Source organism: Schistocerca americana, chromosome 1 (assembly GCF_021461395.2).
Source record: "Schistocerca americana isolate TAMUIC-IGC-003095 chromosome 1, iqSchAmer2.1, whole genome shotgun sequence".
Lineage (NCBI taxonomy): Eukaryota > Metazoa > Arthropoda > Insecta > Orthoptera > Acrididae > Schistocerca > Schistocerca americana.
The window spans coordinates 606,573,874-606,592,657 of record NC_060119.1 but is presented as its reverse complement, the minus strand read 5'-3'; the positions used below and the strand labels follow the sequence as shown (position 1 = coordinate 606,592,657).

The 18,784-nt window shown below is 42.2% G+C and overlaps 1 non-coding gene across 1 annotated transcript; it reads left to right on the top strand.

Annotated features, from left to right (window-relative positions):
- The first annotated feature begins 8,719 nt into the window (after positions 1–8,719).
- On the top strand, positions 8,720–8,794 carry Trnat-ugu. Its single transcript has one exon. It is a non-coding gene; the product is annotated as a tRNA-Thr (tRNA).
- Positions 8,795–18,784: the final 9,990 nt, after the last annotated feature.

Here is an 18,784-nt window from a genome sequence, read left to right as displayed (position 1 = left end):
TAAAACCTGTGGGAAGCGGATAAAAATTATCAGTGATGTGGGAAAAACGGAAATGGAAATAAAGCGAAAGTTATTAGAACTAGCCGAAATGGTTGTTTAAAAGGTGAAAGGAACTGTTTGTGAACTAGAAATGGTGGATTTTATAGCGGCGGTAGTGTTGAAAGCGGCAAAAAAAATTTTTTTGGTTATGGTTTGGAAGTGGGTTACGTATTATTGAGTATATATAGGCGGGATAAAAATGTAAATAAGACGACAGAAAAGATTTCGAAATGCAACAGTAACAATAACAAATGCAATTGTTGGGTTCAAATTACTGATATCAATATAATAGATGGAAACATTCCACATGGGAAAAATATATCTAAAAACAAAGATGATGTGACATACCGAACGAAAGCGCTGGCAGGTCGATAGACACACAAACGAACACAAGCACACACACAAAATTCAACCTTACACAACAAACTGTTGCCTCATCAGGAAAGAGGGAAGGAGAGGGAAAGACGAAAGGATGTGGGTTTTAAGGGAGAGGGTAAGGAGTCATTCCAATCCCGGGAGCGGAAAGACTTACCTTAGGGGGAAAAAAGGACGGGTATACACTCGCACACAAACACATATCCATCCCGATGTCCAGGCTGAGCTTCAAGGAATCCTCAGAACCTTAGGACCCCTGCAAAACCTTTCACCTGACTCCATCAACCTCCTGACCCCACCGACACCCGCACCCCTACCTTCTACCTTCTTCCTAAAATCCACAAACCCAATCATCCCTGCCGCCCCATTGTAGCTGGTTACCAAGCCCCCACAGAACGTATCTCTGCCTACGTAGATCAACACCTTCAACCCATTACATGCAGTCTCCCATCCTTCATCAAAGACACCAACCACTTTCTCGAACGCCTGGAATCCTTACCCAATCTGTTAACCCCGGAAACCATCTTTGTAACCATTGATGCCACTTCCTTATACACAAATATTCCGCACGTCCAGAGCCTCGCTGCGATGGAGCATTTCCTTTCACGCCGATCACCTGCTACCCTACCTAAAACCTCTTTCCTCATCACCTTAGCCAGCTTCATCCTGACCCACAACTTCTTCACTTTTGAAGGCCAGACATACCAACAATTAAAGGGAACAGCCATGGGTACCAGGATGGCCCCCTCGTACGCCAACCTATTCATGGGTCGCTTAGAGGAAGCCTTCTTGGTTACCCAGGCCTGCCAACCCAAAGTTTGGTACAGATTTATTGATGACATCTTCACGATCTGGACTCACAGTGAAGAAGAACTCCAGAATTTCCTCTCCAACCTCAACTCCTTTGGTTCCATCAGATTCACCTGGTCCTACTCCAAATCCCATGCCACTTTCCTTGACGTGGACCTCCACCTGTCCAATGGCCAGCTTCACACGTCCGTCCACATCAAACCCACCAACAAGCAACAGTACCTCCATTATGACAGCTGCCACCCATTCCACATCAAACGGTCCCTTCCCTACAGCCTAGGTCTTCGTGGCAAACGAATCTGCTCCAGTCCGGAATCCCTGAACCATTACACCAACAACCTGACAACAGCTTTCGCATCTCGCAACTACCCTCCCGACCTGGTACAGAAGCAAATAACCAGAGCCACTTCCTCATCCCCTCGAACCCAGAATCCCCCACATAAGAACCACAAAAGTGCCCCACTTGTGACAGGATACTTTCCGGGACTGGACCAGACTCTGAATGTGGCTCTCCAGCAGGGATACGACTTCCTCAAATCCTGCCCTGAAATGAGATCCATCCTTCATTAAATCCTCCCCACTCCACCAAGAGTGTCTTTCCGCCGTCCACCTAACCTTCGTAACCTGTTAGTTCATCCCTATGAAATCCCCAAACCACCTTCCCTACCCTCTGGCTCCTATCCTTGTAACCGCACCCGGTGTAAAACCTGTCCCATGCACCCTCCCACCAACACCTACTCCAGTCCTGTAACCCGGAAGGTGTACACGATCAAAGGCAGAGCCACATGTGAAAGCACCCACGTGATTTACCAACTGACCTGCCTACACTGTGATGCATTCTATGTGGGAATGACCAGCAACAAACTGTCCATTCGCATGAATGGACACAGGCAGACAGTGTTTGTTGGTAATGAGGATCACCCTGTGGCTAAACATGCCTTGGTGCACGGCCAGCACATCTTGGCACAGTGTTACACCGTCCGGGTTATCTGGATACTTCCCACCAACACCAACCTACCCGAACTCCGGAGATGGGAACTTGCTCTTCAATATATCCTCTCTTCCTGTTACCCACCAGGCCTCAATCTCCGCTAATTTCAAGTTGCTGCCACTCATACCTCACCTGTCATTCAACATCATCTTTGCCTCTTCACTTCCGCCTCGACTGACGTCTCTGCCCAAACTCTTTTCTTTAAATATGTCTGCTTGTGTCTGTATATGTGTGGATGGATATGTGTGTGTGTGCGCGAGTGTATACCCGTCCTTTTTTCCCCCTAAGGTAAGTCTTTCCGCTCCCGGGATTGGAATGAATCCTTACCCTCTCCCTTAAAACCCACATCCTTTCGTCTTTCTCTCTCCTTCCCTCTTTCCTGATGAAGCAGCCGTTGGTTCCGAAAGCTAGAATTTTGTGTGTATGTTTGTGTGTCTATCGACCTGCCAGTGCTTTCATTTGGTAAGTCACATCATCTTTGTTTTTAGATATATTTTTCCCACGTGGAATGTTTCCCTCTATTATATATATACACTCCTGGAAATGGAAAAAAGAACACATTGACACCGGTGTGTCAGACCCACCATACTTGCTCCGGACACTGCGAGAGGGCTGTACAAGCAATGATCACACGCACGGCACAGCGGACACACCAGGAACCGCGGTGTTGGCCGTCGAATGGCGCTAGCTGCGCAGCATTTGTGCGCCGCCGCCGTCAGTGTCAGGCAGTTTGCCGTGGCATACGGAGCTCCATCGCAGTCTTTAACACTGGTAGCATGCCGCGACAGCGTGGACGTGAACCGTATGTGCAGTTGACGGACTTTGAGCGAGGGCGTATAGTGGGCATGCGGGAGGCCGGGTGGACGTACCGCCGAATTGCTCAACACGTGGGGCGTGAGGCCTCCACAGTACATCGATGTTGTCGCCAGTGGTCGGCGGAAGGTGCACGTGCCCGACGATCTGGGACCGGACCGCAGCGACGCACGGATGCACGCCAAGACCGTAGGATCCTACGCAGTGCCGTAGGGGACCGCACCGCCACTTCCCAGCAAATTAGGGACACTGTTGCTCCTGGGGTATCGGCGAGGACCATTCTCAACCGTCTCCATGAAGCTGGGCTACGGTCCCGCACACCGTTAGGCCGTCTTCCGCTCACGCCCCAACATCGTGCAGCCCGCCTCCAGTGGTGTCGCGACAGGGGTGAATGGAGGGACGAATGGAGACGTGTCGTCTTCAGCGATGAGAGTCGCTTCTGCCTTGGTGCCAATGATGGTCGTATGCGTGTTTGGCGCCGTGCAGGTGAGCGCCACAATCAGGACTGCATACGACCGAGGCACACAGGGCCAACACCAGGCATCATGGTGTGGGGAGCGATCTCCTACACTGGCCATACACCACTGGTGATCGTCGAGGGGACACTGAACAGTGCACGGTACATCCAAACTGTCATCGAACCTATCGTTCTACCATTCCTAGACCGGCAAGGGAACTTGCTGTTCCAACAGGAAAATGCGCGTCCGCATGTATCCCGTGCCACCCAACGTGCTCTAGAAGGTGTAAGTCAACTACCCTGGCCAGCAAGATCTCCGGATCTGTCCCCCATTGAGCATGTTTGGGACTGGATGAAGCGTTGTCTCACGCGGTCTGCACGTCCAGCACGAACGCTGGTCCAACTGAGGCGCCAGGTGGAAATGGCATGGCAAGCCGTTCGACAGGACTACATCCAGCATCTCTACGATCGTCTCCGTGGGAGAATAGCAGCCTGCATTGCTGCGAAAGGTGGATATACACTGTACTAGTGCCGACATTGTGCATGCTCTGTTGCCTGTGTCTATGTGCCTGTGGTTCTGTCAGTGTGATCATGTGATGTATCTGACCCCAGGAATGTGTCAATAAAGTTTCCCCTTCCTGGGACAATGAATTCATGGTGTTCTTATTTCAATTTCCAGGAGTGTAAAACGGACCCAAAGAAAGATACTTGAAAAAAATGTGAAGTTCAGATTTTTATACCTACAGAAGGTAGTGCATGATGAACCTGAAAATTAATGTGTGATAACTAAGGACCTGAAAAATTTGCATTGGAAAAAATATATCTAAAAACAAAGATGTTGTAACTTACCAAACGAAAGCGTTGGTATGTTGATAGGAGACAATAAAAAACACACACACAAATTCCTGATGGATCAGGAATAGTATCATCACTCATTCCAAAATACAAGAAGAAAATGAGCAACGTGCAACACAAAGCATGCATTGCAAACACACACACAAATTTCAAGGAATCTTCCCTGATGAAGCAACCTTGGGTTGCGAGAGCTTGAGCTTTACTCACAGTAAATCAGAGTCTGTGGTGAATTGTATGATTGCCACAATGCCAGGAGCAGAGAAAAACGTTTTCTTGTTGTACTGATTGCAACATAACGGAATTTTGGGAGGAAATCAGTTAGGATATTAAACAAAGTAATGATCAACTCAGCACCCATGTTAAACTGAAAGTGGCACTTTTGCGCAAGGGAGTAAAGTGAGATATCATGTAGGAGTTTGTTAAGTGTAAGTGTAAGTTGCAATTGGAACAGTGAGTAGATACCAAAACACAAGTAAGATAAATTGGATACAGATCTGGATAAAGTGAGTAAGGCGTGTGCTGCAGGGCATAAAGGGGCATTAGGTCAGCTCACTATGGAACTGGAAGTCCATGCTACTGTTTATCATGACTTTACTACGGAGGTGGAGGTGAAACAGGGAAACTTTGAGATGAAAATAATAAGTTGCATGTGAGTGAGATGACTTAGGTGTTGGCTGTTAGTAGAGCAAAGTGTGACACATCTGAGAAAGAGCAAGAGACCTATAATTAGCAGGTGGATGCACAACTAGTCAGAAGGGCAGCCAGGCAGTGAATTGGACAGAACAAGAACAGGTCTCCTACCTAATAGTGCACTTAAAGAGAGACGTTTTTAGGTAGGCTAACAAGGTGTCAACTAATTGACAAATATTTAGCAGATTTTAAGAGAAGGTTTTTAGAGGAATACTGGTCTTTAAGAGATTCAGCAGGAACTATTAGTGGACTATTTCATATTACAAAGGAATTGGTCGTAGAGCTGTGGGACAACTACAAATAGCATGTCAGTTTTTTGGAGAGAATTGTGAGCTTGCATATGCATGACAGTAATCAGATGTAGGGACCGCAAAGGAGGGATGAAACAAGGACGGTGAGACTCGTAAGGACTGGGAGCAATGCGGAGAAAGCAGGTAATAGTGGTAGGAATGGAATGCACTGTGAGGAAGAAGCAGTCCTTTGTTTGTGGTCCCAAAGAAGTGTGGTAGTGTAAGACCTGTCTTGGACGTAAGGAAATAGACTGAGATCATGAAACAAGAGAGACCGACAGGTCCCTGTCAATAGACAAGCTACTGCAGAAGTTTCATGAAACAAAATTGCTATCATCCATGGACGTGACTTGTTGATAATGGAATATTTGGTTAGCACACCCCTCAAGGAAATACAAGGTTTTCCCACATAATGGGCTCCATTGCCAATTTTGTGTTTTCCTATTTGGTCTTAACATTCCTGTGTGTGCATTTGTAAGAGCAATGTGCAGGGTGTTAGGGCCTGAGCTGATCAACCAACTAACAGTGTGTGTAGATGATGTGTTAATAGCTATAGACACACAGGCAGAACATTATGAATTGTTGGAGAAAGTGACAGTTGGAATTGGTGCAGAAAGGGATATGAAACTTAAATTTAGTAAGATAGATTGGGTTAATGAAAGGATTAAATTTTTGGGTCACATGATGGATAGCGAGGGTATTCAACCACAAGTTGGGAAGCTTAGGGACATTGAGGACAGCTGTGTTTGGAATATTTGGGTTCTACAGCATGTTTGTGTTGTCACAACCCTTCAATAATCCAGCTCTGAATCAGTTATCAAATAAGAATGTGTTCTGAAAGCACTTGGGCAAATGCAGGGTGGCTTTCCAGAAACTGAAAGCACGACATTTGGGCAACAAAATTCTATGCCATCTGGACTTCAGTAGGTCATTTTACATGTCATTGGTTGCCTGTAGCTACAGAATCGGGATATATATATTTCAGGAGAGTAAAAAGGAGGACGAACCCTGGCACCAAACCGTAGCATCCACTAGTAGAACACTTACTGCAGGCAAAAAGAACTACTGTGTCACAGACCAGAAAGCACGTGCCATTTTCTTGTTGTGGCCTTCAGTTTAAAGACTGGTTTGATGCACCTCTCCATACTGCTCTATCCTGTGCAAGCCTCTTCATCTCCGAATAAGTACTGCAGCTTACATTCTCCTGAATCTGTATTCATCTCTTGGTCTACCTCTAAAATTTTTATCCCACACTCTTCACACCAATATTAAACAGGTGATCCCTTGATGTCTCAGAATGTGTCCTATCACCTTATTCCTTCTTCTGGTCAGGCTGTGCCACAAGTTTCAAATCCCCCCCCCCCCCCCCCAGTTTTATTCAGCAATTCCTCATTAGTTATGTGATCTACCCATCTTCAGCATTCTTCTGTAGCACCACATATCAAAAGCTTCTATAGTCTTCGTGTCTTAACTGTTTACTGTCCCTGTTTCAGTTCCGTGCATGGCTTCACTCCATAGAAATACTTTCAGAAAATATTTCGTAACACATAAATCCATATCTGATGTTAACAAATTTCTGTTCATCAGGTACATTTTTCTTGCCATTGCCAGTATTATACTTTATACCCTTCGGCCATCATAAGGTATTTGCTGCTCAGATAACAAAACTCACATATTATTTTAAGTATCTCATTTCCAAATCTTATTCCCTCAGCATCACCTGATTTAATTCAACCACATTCCATTATCCTTGTTTTCTGTTTGTTGATGTTCATCTGTTATCCTCCTTTCAAGATGCTGTCCATTCAGTTCCATGAACTGCTCTTTAAAGTCTTTGCAGTCTCTGATAGAATTACAATGTCATCAACAAACCTCAAAAGGTTGTATTCCTTCTCTCTGAACTTTACTTCCTACTCCAAATTTTTCTTTTGTCTCCTTTACTGCTTGCTCACTGTACGGATTGAACAATGGTGACAGGCTGCAAACCTATCTCTCTCCCTACTCAACCACTGCTTCCATTTCATGCCCCCTCGGCTCGTAAGTACTGTCTGGTTTCTTTACAAGTTGTAAACAGCCTTTTGCTCTCTGTATTTCACCCCTGCTGCCTTGAGAATTTCACACAGCATTCCAGTCAAAATTGTCAAAAGCGTTCTCTAGGTCTAGAAACGCAATTAATGGAGGTTTGCCTTTCCTTAACCTATCTTCTAAGCTAAATCATAGGCTAGTTCCTACATTTATCTGGAATCCAAACTTATGTTCCCCAAGGTCGGGTTCTACCAATTTCTCCATTCTCCTCTACAGAAATAGTGTTAGTATTTTGCAACCATGATTTATTAGTTCAGGAATTTCCACACCTATCAGCTTCTTTTGTAATTGAGATTATTACATTCTTCTTGAAGTCTGAGGGCTTTTCCTTTCTCAGACATCTAGCACACCAAACGAAGAGGATTGTCATCACTGGTTCTTAAGGCTATCAGGAATTCTGATGGAATGTTGTCTACTCTCAGGGCCTTGTTTCGACTTAGGTCCTCCACAGCTCTGTCACATTCTTCCTGCATTATCACATCTCCCATCTCCTTGAAGTCCTCTTCCATTTCTATAATATTGCTTTGAAGCTCATCTCTCTTGTACAGACCCTCTATATACTCCTTCCACCTTTCAGCTTTCCCTAGTTAGCTTAGGGCTGCTTTTCCATCTGACCTCATGATATTCATATACCTGCCTCTCTTTCCTCTAAAAGCCTCTTTAAGTTTCCTGCAGGCAGTATCTACCGTTCCCCTAACGAAATCTGCTTCTAAATCCTTACATTTTTCCTCTTGCATTTCCTGTCCATCTTATTTTTTAGATGTTTGTATTCCCTTTCAACTGTTTCATTTGCTGCAGTTTTATATTTTCTCCTTTCATCAGTTAAATTCAGTATCTGCTACATTATCCAAGGATTTCTAGTTGGCCTTGTAATTTTACCTATTTGAACCTATGCTGTCTTCGCTATTTCATCTCTTAAAGCTATCCACTCATTTTCTACTATATCCCTTTCCCCCAACTTAGTCAATCGTTGTCTAATGCTCCTTCTGAAACTCTTAAAAACCTCTTGTTCTTTCAACTTATCCAGGTCCCATCTCCTTAATTTCCAACCGTTTTACATTTTCATAAGTTTTAATCTGCTAGTTCATAACCAACAAATTGTGCTCATAGTTCTCATCTGTCCCTGAAAAAAATTTAAAATTTAAAATCTGGTTCTGAAATCTCTGTCTTACCATTATACAATCAATCTGAAATGTTCTAGTGTCTCCAGGTCTGTGTTGGGGTGTGAATGTAGTGTGTGGACATACAAAGTGAGAATACGGGTCTTGCGGGAGTTGTGCGTGAGATAGTCCCTGCAGTCGCACTATCCTCTGTGCCCTCGGTGGCTCAGATGGATAGAGCGTCTGCCATGTAAGCAGGAGATCCCGGGTTCGAGTCCTGGTCGGGGCACACATTTTTACCTCTCCCCGTTGATATATATCAATACCTGTCAGCAGCTGAAGGTATAAATATAATTCTAATTTTGTTTGTATTAATATAATTCTAATTTTGTTCTAGACAGCTGTAGGTCATCAATAACATCCGTTCTTTCGGACATGTCCAAAAGAATAGACACCATATCCATATAAGTATAAACCAACATATGTCACTGGGGGAAAAGTTGTCTTCCCGGGAGCAGAGTTCTCACAAAGGATGAAACAGACAGGCTGGCCAGAGAGGATGTTGTGACGGGCAGCTGAAAATAAGAAAAGAAATGATACAAGAGCCAAACAAGGGTTTAAACCAGAGGATTTGATATTAGTGAAAACAAAAGATAGATCAAAGAAAGTAACTAAAGAAATTAAGAATTTTTTGTTAGTGTACAATGGCCTGTTTCTGGCAGAGTTCTCCAAATATCAGTGCCATCAAGTCATCTATGTCAGCTCAAAGAGAGAACCTGGACTAAGGAATGAACAAGATTGAACAGGTGCATGCATGGAGAGAGTGAAAACCATGTGTATTTACCTCACCAATCTGAAGCAGTTCTTTCTTTCTCTGCTTCAGTCTCTTCCAGGTACTTTGGTCTACTGGAAGTTCTTCCAGAGGCTAGTGAGAAGGTCACGATACGAAATGTAGAGAGACAGGTGATCAAGAACAAGTTCAGGGAGGCATTGCAAGCGTCAGACAGGAGAGCATTAATTATTCAGAGGGAAGGTAAAAGAATGAAATAGTTGTAAATGGAGGAATCAAATATTAAAATGACTGGTCTTTCAGATAAGCAAGGCCAAGGTCAGATAACACATGTAAAGTGCCGCTCAACTGTGACACAAAATGGAAGCAGAGACCAATAATAAGATATAGGATTGTGATATTGAATAAAAGTAAACACATAGTAAATGAAGTAATTTTAAGGTTAAATTTCTGTATTAGTTTATAAGGCAGAAGTGCTGAGCTGAAGCTCGAGAGTAGAAAATGCAAAGCGTTTGGGTAATATGGAAGGTGTGTCATGGAGTGAGCCACAAGTGAAGGTAATACATTAAAATAGTTGTATAAATATAGTAAGCAAAATTGACCTGATTAGGATTAAGAAAAACAGAAGACCAGAATGGAGTAAATGAGTGAAAAGCGGACAAAAGAAATAGGTAAGAACAAAGCATACCAACATGAGGGTGTACCATATAATATGAGTGAGAGGATAAAGAAACAGCAAGAGCAGAGTAAGGTGTAAATGACAGCCAGAACCTAAATAACTAAGCATTTTAGCTCACAGTTTATTTACAAGAAAACAGTGGGAACAAAAAGGTAGAAATTGCAATGGGAGGACACTGTGTGTAAAACATGTAATATCAACATTATATGAAGGGCTTATTTCAATAGTGGTACAAGTCCACTTTTGTTCATATTGAGATACAGAGTCCTAAAGTTAAATGAGTGCTAAAAAAATCTGCAGCTGATATAACAGAAATATTCAAGCATATGGCTTCTTGCTAGAGATGAGCCTTTCTTTCTGTTTTTTGGCTCAGTAATTTCAGAAGCATTATAGACAGAAAAGTGGAGGTAATTGACTTGTACCACTATTGAAATAAGCCCTTCATATGTGCCCAGTAAATTAAGAACAAAGAGAAAGATAGTGTTAAGATGAGAAATTAGTCTGAGGAAAATGTGTGATCTTGCAAAAATAATTTAAACAGTAATAAGAAGCTCAATTGTCACAGGGAAATTAGTCTGAGGAAAATGTGTGATCTTGCAAAAATAATTTTAACAGTAATAAGAAGCTCAATTGTCACAGGAAGTTAAGATGTGCCAACAGGGGGATAGATAGGACAGGCAGCTGGAGGAGAGTATGCCTTGCAACAGTGCTATTGAAGTGATACGAAGGGGTTATACTGGTACTGTTTAGTAAAAAGAATTTTTTTAATTATTTTTTTAAATGGAAGTGAGAGTGAAGTGTGGCATCATAATAGGCACAAATGTCCACACTCTGATTTAGTACTATTTTTAATCTGAAATGTCTGTAAATTAGATTAATCAATTATTGCAGAAGCAAATGCGGTTGCGTTGCTGTATGAGCTATGAAACAGAAGTCATAGCAAGTTTAATTAAAAAGGGCAAATCAGTTTGATACAGGGCACAACACAAGCCGGTATAAATTGTGTGGTTGCACAGCAGAAGACTTCCAGAGTGAGGTGAGTTGTATGTTGGCACGGGGTCACAGTGACTTGCACAAGCAAGAAGGTGGAAGAACAAGCCATGGTAGAAGTGAACAAAAAGTAAAATGCAGCATCTATTGGTGGGAATCCTTCCGCACTGGGAAAGGCGGACTGGTCCTACCAGTACTCTCCAGCAAAGAGAAAATAGTTGTCACTAAACAATTAAGGTAAAATAGTCAGGAGTGGCAAAAATTAATTGAAAGTATAATTCTTTAATTTGAGTACTAGAGTGTCTATAAGGGCGAGTTAAACTTAAGCATATTCAATTTTACGAAAAATATGGTGCCTGATGCCACGGTGGTGCAGAGGAGGGGAAAAGGGCAGAAACGCAATTGTTAGTACTTGGAGTTCTGACAGCGAACGGGACGGAATGGTGACAGCATTGCTAGCCCGAATCTTGTACTGAAGTTTTGCATTTTGCTCAAACAGCCAGAATATGAGCAGTCACTTGTATATAGGTCGTGCAATTTTATAACAGTGAATTAAAGTTTGGTTTGGACTATGACGATGGCAGATGTATAGAGGAACGTGGTTGACTTAGCCAATCTTGTTCTGCGCAACATGGTGCCGCCAGACATGGTATGTCAGCTGCTGTGCTTGTTGCTACACTTCTCTTTTGTGGTCAACCAACAACTGATGATAACATGTTGGTTATGTTCATTACCAATTTGAATTGTGGAACTTTAGTGGGGCAGAATGGTGTAGTTCCATACAGTTCCTTTGGAAAAGATCTGGCAATGTGAAGACCCACATGGCAAAATGAGTCTTATACTCATGTGAACACAATTGGGATTAGCCTTATTGTGACAACATTTACCACAACTTTGAGCCGGATGAAGGTTACACCAGTGGCATAAACACTACACAAGTGGCATACCGCACAGCCACTACCATACTGGATAGTGAGTTGCACAGTATGGAGGTGCTGTTGTTTATAAAAGTTTGTAAGAAGGTGTGGGTGTTGGAGAAAACAATTCCTTTATTCCCACATATATTTAGCAATAACTTGACATTACACACATGAATGAACTGTGTAGACATGAACAGCATGGAATAACTAACAAAAGTTAAGTCAGAGAATAACTATATCATTGCACGTAAATTAACACTTCACGGAATGTTTATGAAGCACTGTACACTTGTCGGGATCAATTGTCAGAAATAGGTCACTACATGACTCCCCCGTTTAATGCTAACGGTGCCACAGATTAAATTTCACACGCCGTCCAGCTCTTGTAACTACTACTTTCTTGAAACCAGGCGGTGCGTCACATGTGTCAGTGGGTGTGTCAGGGAGTGGTGTAGTAGTCCTCGACGTCGGTCTTGGTGTTGGTGTTGCAGTGACTGGTGTTCGCTGAGCGTCATGGTGTTCATGGGGTACAGGAACACATCTTGTAGCTTCTCCTGTCTTCTCTGGTCTGTGTTCAATGGTAGCTGTGGAGTCTGTTATGTCCAGAAATGCTGGCTTGATATGGTCCACTGCAACTGTGGTGGGTGTACCATTAATCATTATGCGGAAAATATTGGTATCCCTACTGACTACCAGATATGGTCCGTCATATGGTGGCTGCAGTGGTTTACGCACAGTATCATTGTGTAAGAATACATGCTTGCACTTGTCTAGCTTCGCAAAAACAAACGAGTGTCTTCCAAGCTGGTTTCTATGCATCGTTGGTCTCAATTGGCGTATATGCTCTCTTAATCTTGTGGTGAATTCTGAGGTTGTGATTGTATCATCTGCCATGCTGTGCCGAAATTCTCCAAGTAGGCATAACGTTTGTCCATACACCAGTTCTGCTACTGTTGCTTTCAGATCACTTTTGAATGACGTTCGTAGACCCAAAAGTACGATAGGTAGTGTCTCTGTCCAATTCGGTGTTGCGTGACATCTCAGTGCTGCCTTCAACTGTTGATGAAGACGCTCAACCATGCCATTTGATGCGGGGTGGTATGCCGTGGTGCGTATGCGTTTCGTACCTAGTAATGTAGCCAATGCTTTGAAAACGTAGGCTTCAAATTGTTGTCTTTGATCAGTTGTAATTCTCAGTGCAACTCCAAACCGGGCAATCCAACCATGAAAAAATGTTTGAGCTATAGCTTCTGCAGTGATGTCCTTCATTGGAAATGCCTCAGGCCACCTAGTAAATCTGTCAATCACTGTGAGGCAATAACTGTAGCCTTCCGATGCCGGCCGGAGTGGGCCGATGATGTCAACATGCACACGGTGAAAACGCTGATTTGGTGGAAGAAATGTGCCTTATGGTGCCCTGACGTGCTGTGTGATTTTATTCCTCTGGCACGCCAAGCATTGCTTCACAAATGTTTTACAGTCTGTGTGCATACATGGCCATACAAATTTTTGTTTGACCAATCTGAGTGTGGCTCTTACTCCTGGGTGTGACAGATTGTGCATTGATGCAATTGCCTGTGTTCTGGATTGCTGTGGCACAAATGGACGTATCTTTCCTCTTGCTACGTCACAGTACAACTCAATGCTTGCTTCAGGAAATGTCACAAGCTGTAGCTTCAATCCTTTCTCTTGTTGCAATAGATCACGCAACTCACTATCACATTGTTGCGTATGCGCGAGGGCGTCGTAATCAATGGCCTTTGCCACTGCTTCCACCTGTGCGATGTCATCTGCTACTGTGGACACTGCTTCTATGCGAGAAAGTGCATCAGCTGGAACATTTAGCTTCCCTTCCACATACACAATGCTGGTCATGAACTGGCTGATATAATCTAAGTGTCGCAGCTGCCTGGGCGATGCTTTCTCTGGCTTTACCTTAAAGGCATAGGTAAGCGGTTTATGATCGGTGTAAATCGTGAACTGTCGCCCTTCTAATGTGTGTACGAATTTCTTTACTGCCGCATAAGCGGCGTACAGCTCACGGTCATATGTTGCCCAACGTTGCTGAGATGGTGACAACTTATGACTATAGAATGCAATGGGGTGCCATAACTGATCAATTTGTTGCTGAAGTACAGCACCAATGGCAGTGGATGAAGAATCAACCATGAGAGCGAGTGGAGCATGTGCGACCGGATGTGCTAATTGTGCGACCGCTGCTATAGCTTTTTTTATTGCGTGAAACGCGGTGCCCGTCTCGATAGTCCAATAACTAACAAAAGCTAAGTCAAAGAATAACTATATCACTGCATATAAATTAACACTTCACGGAACGTTTATGAAGCACTGTACACTTGTAGGGATCGCTTGTCAGAAATAGGTCACTACAAAGGTATTACACAGGTCAACATCCATAAAGAATATAGCTAATTTTTAACAGAGTTTTGTTACTTTCTTTAATAGTAGCAAACCTTCATTTCACCATATTAACCTTGTAGAGGTACTGAATTTACAGGATAGTAAACAACACACGAATGGCTGCACTGCAGGTAAAATCAGATAGGTTATAGGACGAGAAAGTGCAGAGTCTGACAATGCTGCTAATGTGCTGGTAAGTCATAAACGTGACCTGCCACACCCTGCTGTAAAGCTATCGCTTACCGTAACCATCAGTCAAGGTGATCCAGGCGAGTTTTTGCACACAAATTGACATTCATTGCTTTTCCTGTTGGGATGTTCATATTAGTTCTTATTTTGTTTTTAGGCAACCAGGAGGAGTGGGGTTTCTCCTTCAGCAAGCAGGCCTTGATGGGATGTTATCACTCTGCAGTCTGTTTTCATACTGGACTCTAACCAACCTGTGTTTCTTGAAACTGTAAAAAGCCACTAATGATAGAAGGAACAAGAGTCTTTCAATTAACAAAAAAAAGTTTGTTACTGAAGCTGTGGAGAGTAGGAAATTTCCCATCTACAGTGTCAATGTTTCCAAGAAATGACGATCATGTCTTGGAAATATCTCAAGAGTGTCAAGGAGAATTTTCCCATCTTGTTAGAGATGCTTGCCTAAGAGGCTAAATCAGTATGGAGGACAAAACATTCCCATGGGCAGTTTCAAGATAAAGGAAAAAGCCAAGTCTTTTGCTCAGTCTCTAGGGACTGAAAATGTTGCATATGTGAGAGGTGGCACTCAAAAAAAAAAAAAAAAAAAAAACAACAACAAATGACATGTTAAAAAAATATCTGTTGAGAGAGTGCCAGTGTATTGAATGGACCGACGAACATCCCCCTGATCACACCACAGCATTCAACGATAAGAACTGTCATGGAGGAAAACTGAGCATGTACAGAATAACAGTCCTTATAGCCAGTAACAGGGATGGATCTCAAAAGTTGAAGCCACATGAGTGAAATCTGAGAAACCACACTGTTTGGAGGGAATACAAATGCTTTCCACAATTTATCAGTCATAATTAAAAAATCATGGCTAATGATAGAATTATTTAATGAATAGCTGATCTCTGTTAATAATGATACGAAAGAGGAGAAACACAAAATTCTACTGTTTTTGGAAAACAGCACTGTACATAACAACCCACCACATCAAGATTGCAACCACTGGACTCGACCATTATACAAAATTTGGAAACACTCTACCACGGAGAAATTGTTTTGCTTGTGCTGGATATCACTGAAAAAGGTGAGAAGGGAAACATACTGGTTTGGACTATTATAATCATGACTGATAATGCCAGGGAAAATGTCAGCCCTACTACTCTTTAGAATTGGTTCAGAAAGTGTGGGTTTGTAATACTAAGAGAAAATACAGATTGTCCCTCAGAGTCATGAGAATTAATGAATTCAATCCCACCACACTAAGGTTGAGAACTTCTACAGAGGTGTGGTGAGTGGACCTTTGAGGAATTTGTTCATGTTAGTGATGACATTGGTGCCCATGGTGTTCTACCTGCTGAATTATTGGCCTGTCAGGATGAGGATGAGAAAGAAAATGAAGAACAACTGCTAACTCCAATCACATAGTCACAAAGTCATATGTCCCTACCCTATGCACTTGGAACGGAAACAAGAGATGATTTCTTCTCAACTCTCATCGTCACCAAAAATTTGTTGCACAATGTTAGACGAAAGGCCCTCTCTCAAAGGAAAATAACTGACTATTTTTGACAATGATGTGTAACTGTTACTTGCATGTTTTTCATACACTGTACTTATGTACAATACACATCTATTTATGTATTATTTTGCACATTGTTAAAATGGAGGTGAATGGCATTTACTGATGTTTTTTACTCCATTCCTCTCTGTTATTTGAACTCTTATTATTTTCGATGCTTTATAATCTGACATTTTTCCTGAGTCCTTGATTTCCAAATTATCGATGACTGACTGTAATTGTTACTGAGTGCATCACTGGTATAACTGCCCTGTTGTGAGTGCAGTGTTGTCAGTACTATGGTTCTTATAGATGCCAATAAATTATTTAAATTAGGAGTACTGCAACAATATGAGTGACACCAAAAGTAAGTGGGGCCTGAGTAAGCAATTATTTCTATGTTATCAAATATCTAATTAAAAAGAAAAAAGTGTAATTCCAGAACATTTTATTGCATTACCCAATCGGATCAGCATGCTTTTTTGAAGGGGATGTTGTAAGAGATCTACACTAAAAAGAAAACGGTTCACATACTGTAATAAATCTCTATAGGAAAACAGGAGAACAATTATTCAAAGAGCGAATTGCTTACATAATTATATTTTGCTACAATTCCACATTTTCATCTCAATAACAGGTAAATGTACCTGTACAAAGAAGAAACTTTATCAAATGAGTAAGAACAAATCTTTAAAGTAGTGTCACACAAAATATATGAGGATGATCTGTTCTTGCTGTAAGAAATCTGGCATAAACCACAAAACTTCACTCTAATTGTTTGAATTTTTGCATGGGCTGATTTACTAGTTTCTCAAGTATTTCTCGATTCTTGGCGATGGAAGGTAAGGCTGGCAATGGCACATCTTTAGGAAGCTTTTTCACCACGTAGGTTGTCTGACCAATCTTAACTTTTCCTGCTCGTTGGTTCACCTTCTGACTCTGAACAATAGTCTGTTGTGACTGTTGTTCTGTAATCGAATGAGCATGTGTGTAGTCTGAATATACTTCACACTTCATACGCTCTTTATTTTCTTGAGCAACACTTGGAGTGGTGTTGCCCTCGTAAAAGAGTTCACAATTAATTATTTCATTTTGCAATTGCTGTGAGGTGCTACTTGGATCATTTGGTGAAGATTCTACATGTTCAGTAATGTAGTGCACAGCATTCATCAGTTCCTCATTGATGGAAACATCTTCGATGAATTGGGAAGCTTGTGATTCAGACTGACATTCTTGCTGTTGTAAAGACTCATTTTGTGTCATAATGTGTTCTCCAGAAGATGTGCTAGGAATCAATGGGATTTCAGTTGGTTTCTGGGATGTTGACTCGTTGCGTTGCTCATCGGATAAATTAGCAAAGGCCAATTTTCTTGACTCAACGAATACAGAAAGTACATTTTTGCGTAACTCTTGGGCATATAAAACATTGTCAATAGCTCTTACCACATTTGCTTCACAAAGATCTGAAACCAAAGGGAAACATTCCATCAAAATCGGTGAAAGACATTATGTCAAACAAATATGTCAACTTAAGTCGTATGTATACCGCCTAAAATTACTTTAAAATAAATCAGGGTTCCAATCCCACCTTTTGAGAAACCAAAATCTTCTTTAAGAGGGTATATATATTCTGTTTCAATACACTTTATAGTTACCGAGGCAATATTTTAGTTATTACTACATAAAGCTTTATTGAAGCACTAGTTACTTAATGTTTGGCATTAAAAATATAGTTGCTGACGATAAATGAAATTTTTCTTTAAGCATAAACCACACCACTTGTTGTATGCTTTGATGCTAGCTACAGCAAACTGACGTACATACAGCCGGCCGGAGTGGCCAAGCCGTTCTAGGTGCTACAGTCTGGAACCACACGACCACTACAGTCGCAGGTTCGAATCCTGCCTTGGGCACAGAGTGTGTGATGTCCTTAGGTTAGTTAGGTTTAAGTAGTTCTTAAGTTCTAGGGGACTGATGACCTCAGAAGTTAAGTCCCATAGTGGTCAGAGCCATTTGAGCCATTTGACGTGTATATAAATTTCAAATGTATACTGCCTGACAAAAAGAGTCAAGAACTCAGAAAACTTGATCAGAAGTCAATGTAAATTCATACATACATGCACCATTGGTGGATGTGTAAATGATTAAGAGTTGCAATTCTCTGCGACAAGTAGAACGGGCACTGAAATACATTACTGTAGTTGGCAGACTTGGTAGGGTAAATAAAGGGTGTCGACAGTGTCAAATGTTGCATGATTACAGTTAAGGACATGGAGATGACGCATATGCATGTGAGCCAGTTAATTTCAGCACATGGCAGGGTTTGAAAGGGCACTCGCTGTGGGTCTCCATTTGACCTGTTGGTCAAATCATGGAATATTCAGATTTGTGTGGCTTTCGGATGTGACAGTGGCCCATTGTTGGGACTACATGGGAACAAGAAGGCAGGCATACTTTTTGTCAAGGTTCTGGTCGACCATGTCTGACTGCCAAGAAGGAGGACACCGTACGCCTTCACATTTGCACCTGCCATTCAAGAACAAGTATCACCTCCCTGCAACATTCTGTGTCATTCCACAACAGCAGTTGAATCTAGCAGTAGCTGGACTAGGGAATTACTGTCCCTTGATTAAGTTACCAATTGCACCACAATAAAAACGACTGTGTCTGGAGTGATGCTGATACTGGGAAGCATGATCTGCTGATGAGTGGCATTATATTGTGTTCTG